Raw genomic sequence first — 10,235 nt, 5'->3', positions numbered from 1 at the left:
ACAGCATAGTTATCCTTGGAGCAGAAAAAATACAAATAAGATAAATAGAATAATAGAATAATAGAAACACTTAGGTTGAAAAAGAAAAAAACCTCTAAGATCATCAAATCTGACTAATAACGTAGCACTACCAAATCCACCATTACCCCATGTCTCTAAGCACCACATCTACACATCCTTTAAATACCTCCCAGGGTGGGAACTTGGGTATTTCCACGGGCAGCCTGTTCCCATGCTTCACAACTCCTTCAGTGAAGAATTTTTCCTAATATCCAACCTAAACCTTCTCTGAGGCAACCTGAGGCCATTTCCTCTCCTGTTGCTCATTGCTTGGGAGAAGAAACCAACCTGAGCATCTCTGCAACTTCCTTTGCAGTAATTTTAGACAGTTCTCCCCTGAACTCCCTTTCCTCTGGGCTAAATAAACCCAATTGCCTTAGCTCACCCCTTCGGGTGTCTGAAGCTGCTGGTTCCTCATCCTGATGCTGTCTGCAGGCTCTTGGTATGTGGAGGCAAAGCCAGAGGTCCAAGAAAAAGTGGCATTCACTGCCCAACAAAGCCTCTTTGAGCTCCCTTTGAGACGTTTCCATGCGGGGTCCTGGGATCATGCTGCTATCTTCAGTGCTGGCACACTGACAGCTGTCCTTCCTGCAACCCCACATGGTGTTTGACAGCATCTCCCAAGGGCTATGACTGAGGCTAGAAGGGGGACCACATGCTGCCCCATATTAGCTGAGAGGTCATTATGAGGCAAACTTCCGAGACAGAGATTTCCAAAGCAGGGCCAAACGACACTCCATTGCCATTCAGACTCCTTCCACACTTTGATTTTTTTCAGGATAGTGCTTTTGGCAGCAGATTTTTATCTGGAAAAAGGAGAAGTATCCAGCTCAATCAGTGCTTCTGGCAGCCCAGAGCAGCGCTCCAAGCAGAACAGGACACCTGGGACAGAGGGAGGAGTATGATACAGAGCATCTGCCCACCAGAAAATGACGGACGTTGAGCTAAGAGGTAGCAGAGGACATGAGGACCAGGTAAAAAACAGCAAGCACCCCTTCAGCAAGGCCAGGTATGGATGGAGAGCACCCACCTGTACGTAAATGGGGGGAGTGACAGCCACCCTCTGCACCAGGAGGAGTTGCTCTGGCTGTAGAGCAGCGAGGGAGACTTAGGTGAAACACAAGAAAAAGCGGATGCCTACACCTGCGGCTCATCATTTAGGAAGAAGCACAGGTCCCATGTTCTCCAAAGTCTGTAGGATATGCTCAGAATAGTTTAGTGCCCTGCTGTCAGAGGAACAATTGTGTACGGGCATCAGCAAGTTGTGATTCAGAGGCAGACATCATATTTTCTGCTTAGACCATTTAGGGTCACTGACAGCTTGGGGGCACCTGATGTACTTTTGTTACCAAAGCACAGGAGGACAAACTGTGCACCTTGAGCAGTTTTCCTGAGCACAGCTGGTTTTGTTAGGCAGCATCTTGATTGTGGGTGCCATTCACAAGAACACGAGCAGGTGATTGTGAGCAAAGATCATGGGAAAGATGAGGAGGTCTGTAAACTGAAATAAGGGATTTATGCCGTAAAAAGTGTCACCAATAAGTCCCTGGGATTTACTGTCTGATTGGTTTCCAGCTGCTGGAAACTGATCTGGTTCTTGGAATCAGGAGAAGTTGATGTGGTTCATGTGGGAGAAGGGGAAATATGTCCCCTACAGGATCCTCTCTTTCCTTATGGAGAAACACAATGTGCTGCTCCAGCACAGAGTACCTGCTGCAATTTACAAGTAGAGGAAAGCAGTTGGGTGGCACATGTTCATAAACGCATCAGTGTTCAGAGGTGTAATGCAGGCTTTACAACCATCCTGCTGCACAGCCAAAATCTGTGGGTGCACATTATCTGTGAGGAGTTTGTTTCTGCTGAGAATGCTGGAGACGTGCTTCTGAGAGATGTGTGTCAGGACAGGACTATGACCCATCGATGCAGGTGCTGCTGGCTAATGTGGGAGCTGCAGACTTCCCCTCCCCACAGCTGCCCCAGGGCCATGCAGCCTGACAGCAGCCCCGCAGCACCCAGCCAGCAGCACAACCATGCGATGGCAGTGCAGACCGCTGCCAGCACTGAAGCAGAGGAGAGCAGGGCTTGCACGCTGCAGCCAGCTTCTGCAAACTGCTGCACATCCTGCAAGGGCGGGCAGGAATCACTTCCCAGCCCAGCACTCAGCTCCCAGTGGGCTGTGATAGGACAAACTCTGCTCTCTGCATCTGCATTTGCCAAAGAGTATCTGAAAAATTGCAAAGAAATTAAGTTAAGTTTTATCCTTGACTAAACATCATGGAGACATTTGAGAAAGAGACCCATCCTATCCCCTGCAACAGCACACAGTGGCACCAGCAAGCTGTCACATCCCGAGGATACCTCTTACATCAAGGTTGCTCCATCCTTGGAGCACAGGGAGAGAGTCTACCCAGATAACTTTAGTACCCATTCAGGTTATAAAGTTAAGTAGAACTGCAACATCTCCTCTCTACATTTGACCTTCTTTCCTTTACATTTCCTGGATGCATTCATTCTCTTCAGAAAAAGTACTCTTGTGAATATGAAGGGCTTAGGGCTGCATGAATCTAAGCACCGGAGCAAACAGAGCATCACCCTGGCACAGTGTGGTGCACAGATGGTGAATCACCGGAGTCCCTGCTGAGATGTGCTGCAGCAACCCCACAGCGGCTCCCAGCTGTTGGACCGAAGGCACGCACCTCTATTCGCTCAGGAGTGAGGCATGGGGAGCTGCCAGCTTCAGGAAGTTTCAAAGAAGCTTCCTGAAGGAAGGACTGATGCTGCAGGCAAGAATTGGATGGGTGAGCTGGGGACACAGCTGTGGGACTGTGTTTCGGCTGGGATCTGGAAGAGGCTGCCGGTGGTTCCCATGGCATGATCCCCCTCCCCTTCTCCATTCCTGGACATTTCTCAGCTCCTTGGCTCCAGCAGAGCAGAACATAATGCCCCATACTAAAAACTCCTACCTTGTGAAAGCCCAAAGCAGTGAGGGAAAAGACATTTGCAAGTCTCCTGTACCTAAGCCCCAGTCTTGCCCCTTCTGAAAGCTTCAAGGCCATGTACACCCAGGCTTCCCTGCAGTACTGAGCATGCAGTCACCCCACTAATTCCAGGAAAGCTGGTGTGGTGCTTACAAGTTACCACTCTCCTGCTCAGGCACCTCACCACCTGGCACAGCCTGATAACACAGTTCAACCCTCAGTCCTTCCATGCACCAGGTAAAGGGCGCAGACCTGAGGCTGCTAGTGGGGACTTTCATATCTATCCCTGGCATGTGTGAGGCCAGGAAAGCTGTGGACTCCTCCCATTTGTCCTCTCAGGCAATTCGCAGATTGTGACGATAGCGAGGACAATTTATTCTCAGCCATCTGACGCTTTCTTGCCTGAGTGTACTCCCACACCAGGGGAGTGCTCAGCAAAACACACTTCTGGAGGAGAGTCTCCTGAGACTGCAAGAGTCCATGGGATTCATCTCTGCAACTTATAAAAGTTTTACTGCAAATCTTCTGGCCTAACTGAGCCAAGAGCTTGCTCCATAAATTACAAGCAAGCCAGGGATTAGGAGCTCTAAAACAGACATACTTTGCAGCTAAAAATAAGGCACGGCACAAGCTTGAAGATTTGTTCTGCCTAGAAGTTTTATTACACCCAAACTGTATGAGATAATGTGCAACAAAGAAATGCTTAGCGGACCCATCTGCTTTTGGACACGTTTGCCTGTGCAATCACTCTGGAATGAGGCAGTGAAACTGTGGAAGAAAGCGGAGTGAGATGGAGTCATGGAGTGCAGTAAAACTTTCTTCAGACAAAGGAAAAGGTGACCCCATCCCCTCCTAGAGCTGTGCTTACCCTAATCTTGCAGTCCTGATGAAACTGCATCCCATATTCTCAGGACTTGGAAACATGTCTTGCGTGTGCCCTGGCTTTGCAGCTGGAGAGCATCCAAGGAGCCTGGATGGGACCTCAAAGGGATCTTGTGGGTGACTGGGGCAGACATAGAGAACATCTCCTTGTGCATTTTCTGCCTCTAGTGTGAGCTCAGGCAGCATCTGAGGATGCTTGGAAAGCAGCAACCCTGCTGGCACTGGTGCTTGGTGTTTTTGCTGAAGGTGGCTGGGTTCCTGCTGTCTTGGGGAAGGAAGTGCACTTTGGTGTGCTGGTAGGTGATCAGCATGGATCTAGCTCTGCTTGACTGTCCAGCATAGATATGACTCCAGCCAAGGACATGCTGGAGGTTCCTTCCCTGGATGGGGACAGATGCATCAGGAGGAGATCATCTGCTCCTTCAGTCCATCCCTGATTGCTGTAGAAGTCCGAGCAGACAGTTCTCTGACATGCTGAGGCTGGGCTCCCTAAGGTCATAAAGATGAACAGACTTCAAGTTTTTTCTTTAGGGCATAGCTTGTTTTTATCTCCAGAGGTGCCCAGCTTCTTTTTCTTTGAGTCACTGAGCGCAACCTAACATGGAGACGTGCAGAAAACTGTAGTGCAACCAATATGTCAGCCAAAATACACTGGAAACTGCTTTTGAGTACTAATAATGACACATCGGTCAGCATTTAGCATGGTGGCTTTGCAGAAGGATTTGGCTGGTGGAATGCAGAAGAGGGAAGAAAGCACTACAACCTGGCAACATCTTGCTGCTCTCCAGAACTCTGCAGGGAACTGATGATTCTGGGCAACACGAAACTGTGGGGTGAATTGCCAGGACTCCCAGCACCAGCCTTGGGGCTGAGGGTATCACACTGGCGATACTGGAGCAGAGCAGAAGGACCAAACTCAGCCCGAGTGGTCCTTTGGGATGCACAAGGGCAGCAGTTCTGGGACAGAGGCAGTTTTGAGTCACCCCACCACCCAGCCATGGAACAGCACTCAGTGCAGCTCAGGACTGACTGAAGCTTTTGCTGCTGCTCCAGGGACCTGCAGCCTCAGGTGTACCCAGGTGGTTGTCAGGGCCACCAGGAAAAGGCCATCCCTGGGAACATACCCTGCACTGAGAGCAAGCTGTGACGTGCGGCGAAGCCATCTGTTTCCATCCTGCAGCTGCTGTCCTTCCCATTGCAATTTACTCTGCCTCCTATAATTTATTCATCCCAGGATGCAGCTTGTACATCTGCAGTATCATTACTGGAGACGCCATTAGCTTGAAAATGTTATAAACCTCTGTGCAGGTGATAAGTTGAAAAGTTAAAGAGGGTTATTGTGGCAGGAAAAAAGGGGTATTTGCTCAGTGTTCATCTCACACCAGAGAGCTGGGCTCTGGGGGGCTGTGGAGGGAGATCAGCAGGCTGGTGTGAACGAGTAAACTGCTGCCAGCTCCCAGCCAGGTGCAAATCCCTCTCTGCTGGATCCACGTGCTGGCCAAGGGGCCTACAGGCATTTCCACATCTTTCTTTCTTCTTGCCTCTCAGCTGCATTGTTTCCTCAAGCCAATGACAAGAGAGGCTGCAAATCCAGATGTTTGCAGCTGGACTTGTTACCCATGCTTCTACCAGCTCCAGCATTGCTGCATGCCCATTGACCTGACAGTGGACTGCAGCCTGGATACTGCTGGGCTGGATAATCTGACCTCTGTCTGTGCATCTAATCAGTCCTTTTGACACTGTGTCATTCTGTCTCCTGTGGGTCACCATTCTGCAGCATGGGTTAAATACATCACCTAAGCTCTATGCTTTGTCATCTCTCAGCAGCAGTCCAAGCTCAAGCTTCAGCCATCAAGTCCTGGTCTGCACACCCCTCACCATCCTAAAGTCATCTCGAGTCTCCTTCCAGAGCTACCTCTGCACAGAGTGCTCTAGGACTGGCCTGTAAAGATACGGGATCAGCTGGAGGGAATTGATAAACCCTAAGCAACAGAACAGGAATGAATGGTGGGGATATCTGCAGGATATGTCAACCCAGCTGAGTATGAGTAGTCCCCCAGCCTGCCTGACCATCCCAACACTGCCAGATTGTCTCCTCCCATTCCCTTCCCTAATGAACACCTACACATTAAGGTTCCTGCTCCTCATCCCTCTTCACCATGACTCTCTGTTTTATTGTGGGAGAAGGAGATGGAAGGATGCTCTTTGAAAGGAGAATAAGTTCATTCCACTGTCTGCATGGGTAGCCCTTGCCTGCTGGGGTGGCTTTGCCCCAAGATAGCTCCCCTGTGCTTTTTGGGGTGACACATAGGCTGTGTACATGATTTCCCCTCACTGGTGACACCATAACGAGCCAGGCTTCTCATCCTGTCAAGTTCTGCTGCATAGCTCATGCCAGAAACCTTCTCCACAGTGTTCCCCACAAATTCCCGACTCCCATGGAGCAAAGAGTTGCCTTCTAGCAAGACCTGGTCATCTTCTGCAGATCCCAGTGCCCTCATGACTCTCAGTATGCTTTAAGGCTGTGGATTGACTCCATGTGTCACAGTGAACTGGGGCAATAAGGACATTCCTAGATTGCTGCTGTTGCTTCCCGTGGACAGATTTTGGGGGATGTCCATTGCAATGAGCTATGTCAGGGTGCAGCTGGCTGCCTGTCCAGACTACATGCAAATAAGGACACTTTGGAGACAGGTCTGCTGGCTGAGTAGATGATGGCAGGAGGAGGATTGTCCACATCAGCCCCTTCTGGAGTGTGGAGACAAGCAAGACTGCACCTGATGGCCATTAATGGCAGCCAAAACCAGCTCCTCCTTGCTCCTCTGATGCATTGGCTTTCTTCTCCCCTGTGAGACACAACTTCCAGCCGCTGATATGCGAGGAGAGTCTTTTCTAATTGTTCCTGACTTCAGACTGCTGCCAGGTAAACAGCATGGAAATTAGTGGAGACAAGTAAATAATTTGTAAATAATCATTTATTTATTACTTTTCCCTCCTTTTTCAGCACAAGCAGATTGCAAAATGCCTCAGAAGTGCTTGCAATTTGGAGTGAGTTCTCTTGTGAAGCATTTCCCACACCCTATGAATAACTTATGAACAGATCAGAGCGAATATTAAAGGCCTGAAAATCCAGAGACTTGTGCTGCTAAGCCGAGTAAGTGCCGCTCCAGCTCCTCAAATAGATGAGCTATCCAACGAAACAGCGTGAGGAGGTTTTGCAGTACTGTAATTAAAGTGTGTGCACATTTGTCAGTCAGTGGCTTGCTGGTGGGGCAGAGTAGATGGTATGCACTAGGGGGATGGTATACCTTGAGAAACGATGCCATCTTGCAGCTGAGGGTCCGTGACTATGATCTGAACATCAAGAAAAACATTTTCTTTTGGAGCTGGTTCATGCAATACATGCTCCATGGGAAGGAAACATGACCTGACCAGCTGGACTGGGCTGATGCTGGTGGTGCACAGAGGAGTTTCTGGATAGCCTACCAAGTCCATCAATTATCCATGTGGTGGCAGAAGGCATGCACAGAGGGTTTGAGCCCCAAAACTGCTGGGAGCATGAAGATGTGCTGACTTCAAAGAATCCAACGCTGGGCTTACACTTGTCATCAGCTAGGTGCTGTGTGCTGTGTATTTATCCACCATTAAGCTCAGCCAGCTGCTTTGTATTATTAAAAAAAAAACAACAAGACAACAAAACATGATTATAATTCACTCAGATAAAGTCTCCCTCCCCCCTGCTTGGCTCCTGAGCACTACATGAAAAGGGAGGTGAGATGTGACCTGACATCCTGATTGCTCTTAAAGAGCCCTCCATCCTGTACTCAATAATCCCACGTCCCACCCTGGCCAGACACACTGCCTGAGGTGATGCTGGCAGGATGGTGGGCTACATCTGCTTTCAGGCATCTTTCTCAGTGCATGTCTCAATAGTTTCTCAAACACTGCAACACACTGACATGGAAGTGTGCATGAAGCAAAGGTGTGCCATTGAATTCCTCCCTGTGAAAAAACTGACACCCACTGACATTTGTTGATGCTTGCTGAACATTTATGGAGACCAAACAGTGGATTTTAGCAAAGTGGTGCATTTCAGCAGTGGTGAGAGCAAACTGAAAGACAAGCCTCTTTCCAGATGGCCAAGCACAGCAGTCATACCATGAAATGAAGAGTGTTACAATCAGCTCGTCAATGCAAATTGGCCAATGGTGGTGACAGTGTTGAAAAATAGTGTTTTGTAGCTGAGAATTTTCTCTATCAAGTAGTGCTATTGTGTTTTCTGTTTCTCTTGTAAGTTCCGTGGGAATAAGTAAGAGGCATTACTTTTAGAGCAACCTACATACCAGCATGGTGCAAATCTTTTGGCTCCTTGGGCCAAGTGCACCTACAGAGCAACACAGTGGGCTCTAGTGTAAGTCCCTGCTCCAGAGCAGACATCCCTAGAGACATCTTTAGGTATCAGATGGCTCCATCCCATCCCTACAGAGCAGGGCTGCTTCCCCCAACTGTGACGAGTTCCCAGTAGATGCTGCGTCCTCCCCATCTCTGAGTTGTCCTGGTGCCCCCAACTTGCTCCCACTGCTCAGCAGATGGAAGGGACTATTCTCAGGGACGGACTTGAAGCACCACATCACTCCCCCTTGCAGGGTCCCCCGTGCATCTGCAGGCCCTTCCCCTCTCCGTCAGCCCTGTGCACCTGCACTCCAAGGCGGAGCGGGATTTATCCTGCCCCAGGCGCTCAGTGTGAGGGGTCAGCCCTCATAAACCTCACCGGCACCGCAGCTTGGGCCAGCTGTCTTGCTTGTATTCATGGGGACAACATCCATGTCCTGAGTGCATCAGGATGGTGCCTGGACCATCCTTTGGACCAGTTCCCATCCTGATGTGCACTGGGCACGGTGTGGTGGCAGCGGATGGGACGGTGAGGTGGGAAAAGATCTGAGCACTTCCCTCCCCGCAACAAGCCCTCTGGGTAACCCCAGTCCGTGGGAGGTGGTGTGAAGTCATTCTGGTCCTCCACAAACCCCTCCAGCTGTCTGCAGCCAACGCAGATTGTGGGACGTGTCTGGTGACTGACGGGGCCTGAAATCTGCATTTATGGGAGATGATATCAAGAGTTTCATTTTTTTTATGAGTGAGGGGCTGGGAGGGGAGGAATCCCAGGGCAGCTCAAAGGGGGAGCGAGGCCAGGGGCTGTGGGGGGATGTGCATGAGACATGTTTTGTCCATTTGACCCCCAGCTGCAGGAGTTCTCCAAAGATAAAAACAACATTCCGCCACATCCGGGCAATGGAAGCAGCCAAAGAGGAGGTGGTGCAATGGCTGTGTGCAGCCTATCTGGAGCAGGGATGTATCTGGGGCAGTGGGACCAAGCCCTCGGCTCAGCCTCTCCTGCACAATGTCAAGGTCCAGGCAGTGCCCATTGGTATGTGCCTTTGGGATTGCTCCAGGCTGAGCCTCTTCCCTGGCAGACAAATCTATGCAGAGTTCTAACAGAGTGGGTTTCATCCTTTGCCAAAGGAAAGCCCATTTGATACCCACCTGAGGGAGTGTTTGAGCAGGAGTATAATATCCAGAGCCCAGCGAGGTGCTGTTGGCCAAGTTCAGATCCTGTTGATCTTCCTGGAGAAACTCCTCTCCAGCCCCACAGGTAGCATTGTGGATTTTGGTGATTTCTAGATGGTGAAATTTGGTGATTTCCTTCTGCAAATTGCTCTGCCTGGTTTTAATCCCTGCAAACTGCTGTTCCTGAGCTCTGCCTAAAATCTCACTATGCCACCAAGGGAAGGGGCAGTCACCACTTCTTTTTCTCTGATCAGAAAACAGTCTCATTTTCCAGCATCAAGCAACAAGACAGAAACTGAGCTGAAGTAGAATCTGAATGCTGATTCCTCAGAGATCTGTACTTAATGTGATCAGCTGGGAAAAGATCTGGAGCAACCATTTAGCCAGGAAACCTTAAAAGAAGAAGGCATCTGCCTGCCACATACCCAGGGTTGGTGGCTAAGCTTTCCCCCAGATTGTGATATCTTTTGAAAGGGAAAAAGATGCCCATGGGGAGTCGAGAGCCACATACCATCAGCATCCCATGGTCTAGGCTTTAAGGTGGCATCAGAGTTGTCATCCTGACTTCTAGATATTGCTCAGTTCATCAAGAGTGAAGACCTTGCAGACAGTGGGGATGGAGCAACCTCTCCCCGAACTGACTGGAGTGCCTGTGCGCAATGTCTCTCACCCGGAAAGGAGGAGGGGGGGCGAGGCCTCTTTGTAACAGAATCTCGTCTGCATGGGCCCCTTTGTTGTTATTACATTTAT

Source organism: Meleagris gallopavo, chromosome Z, assembly GCF_000146605.3.
Source record: "Meleagris gallopavo isolate NT-WF06-2002-E0010 breed Aviagen turkey brand Nicholas breeding stock chromosome Z, Turkey_5.1, whole genome shotgun sequence".
Classification (NCBI taxonomy): Eukaryota; Metazoa; Chordata; class Aves; order Galliformes; family Phasianidae; genus Meleagris; species Meleagris gallopavo.
Note: the sequence above shows the minus strand (reverse complement) of the source record.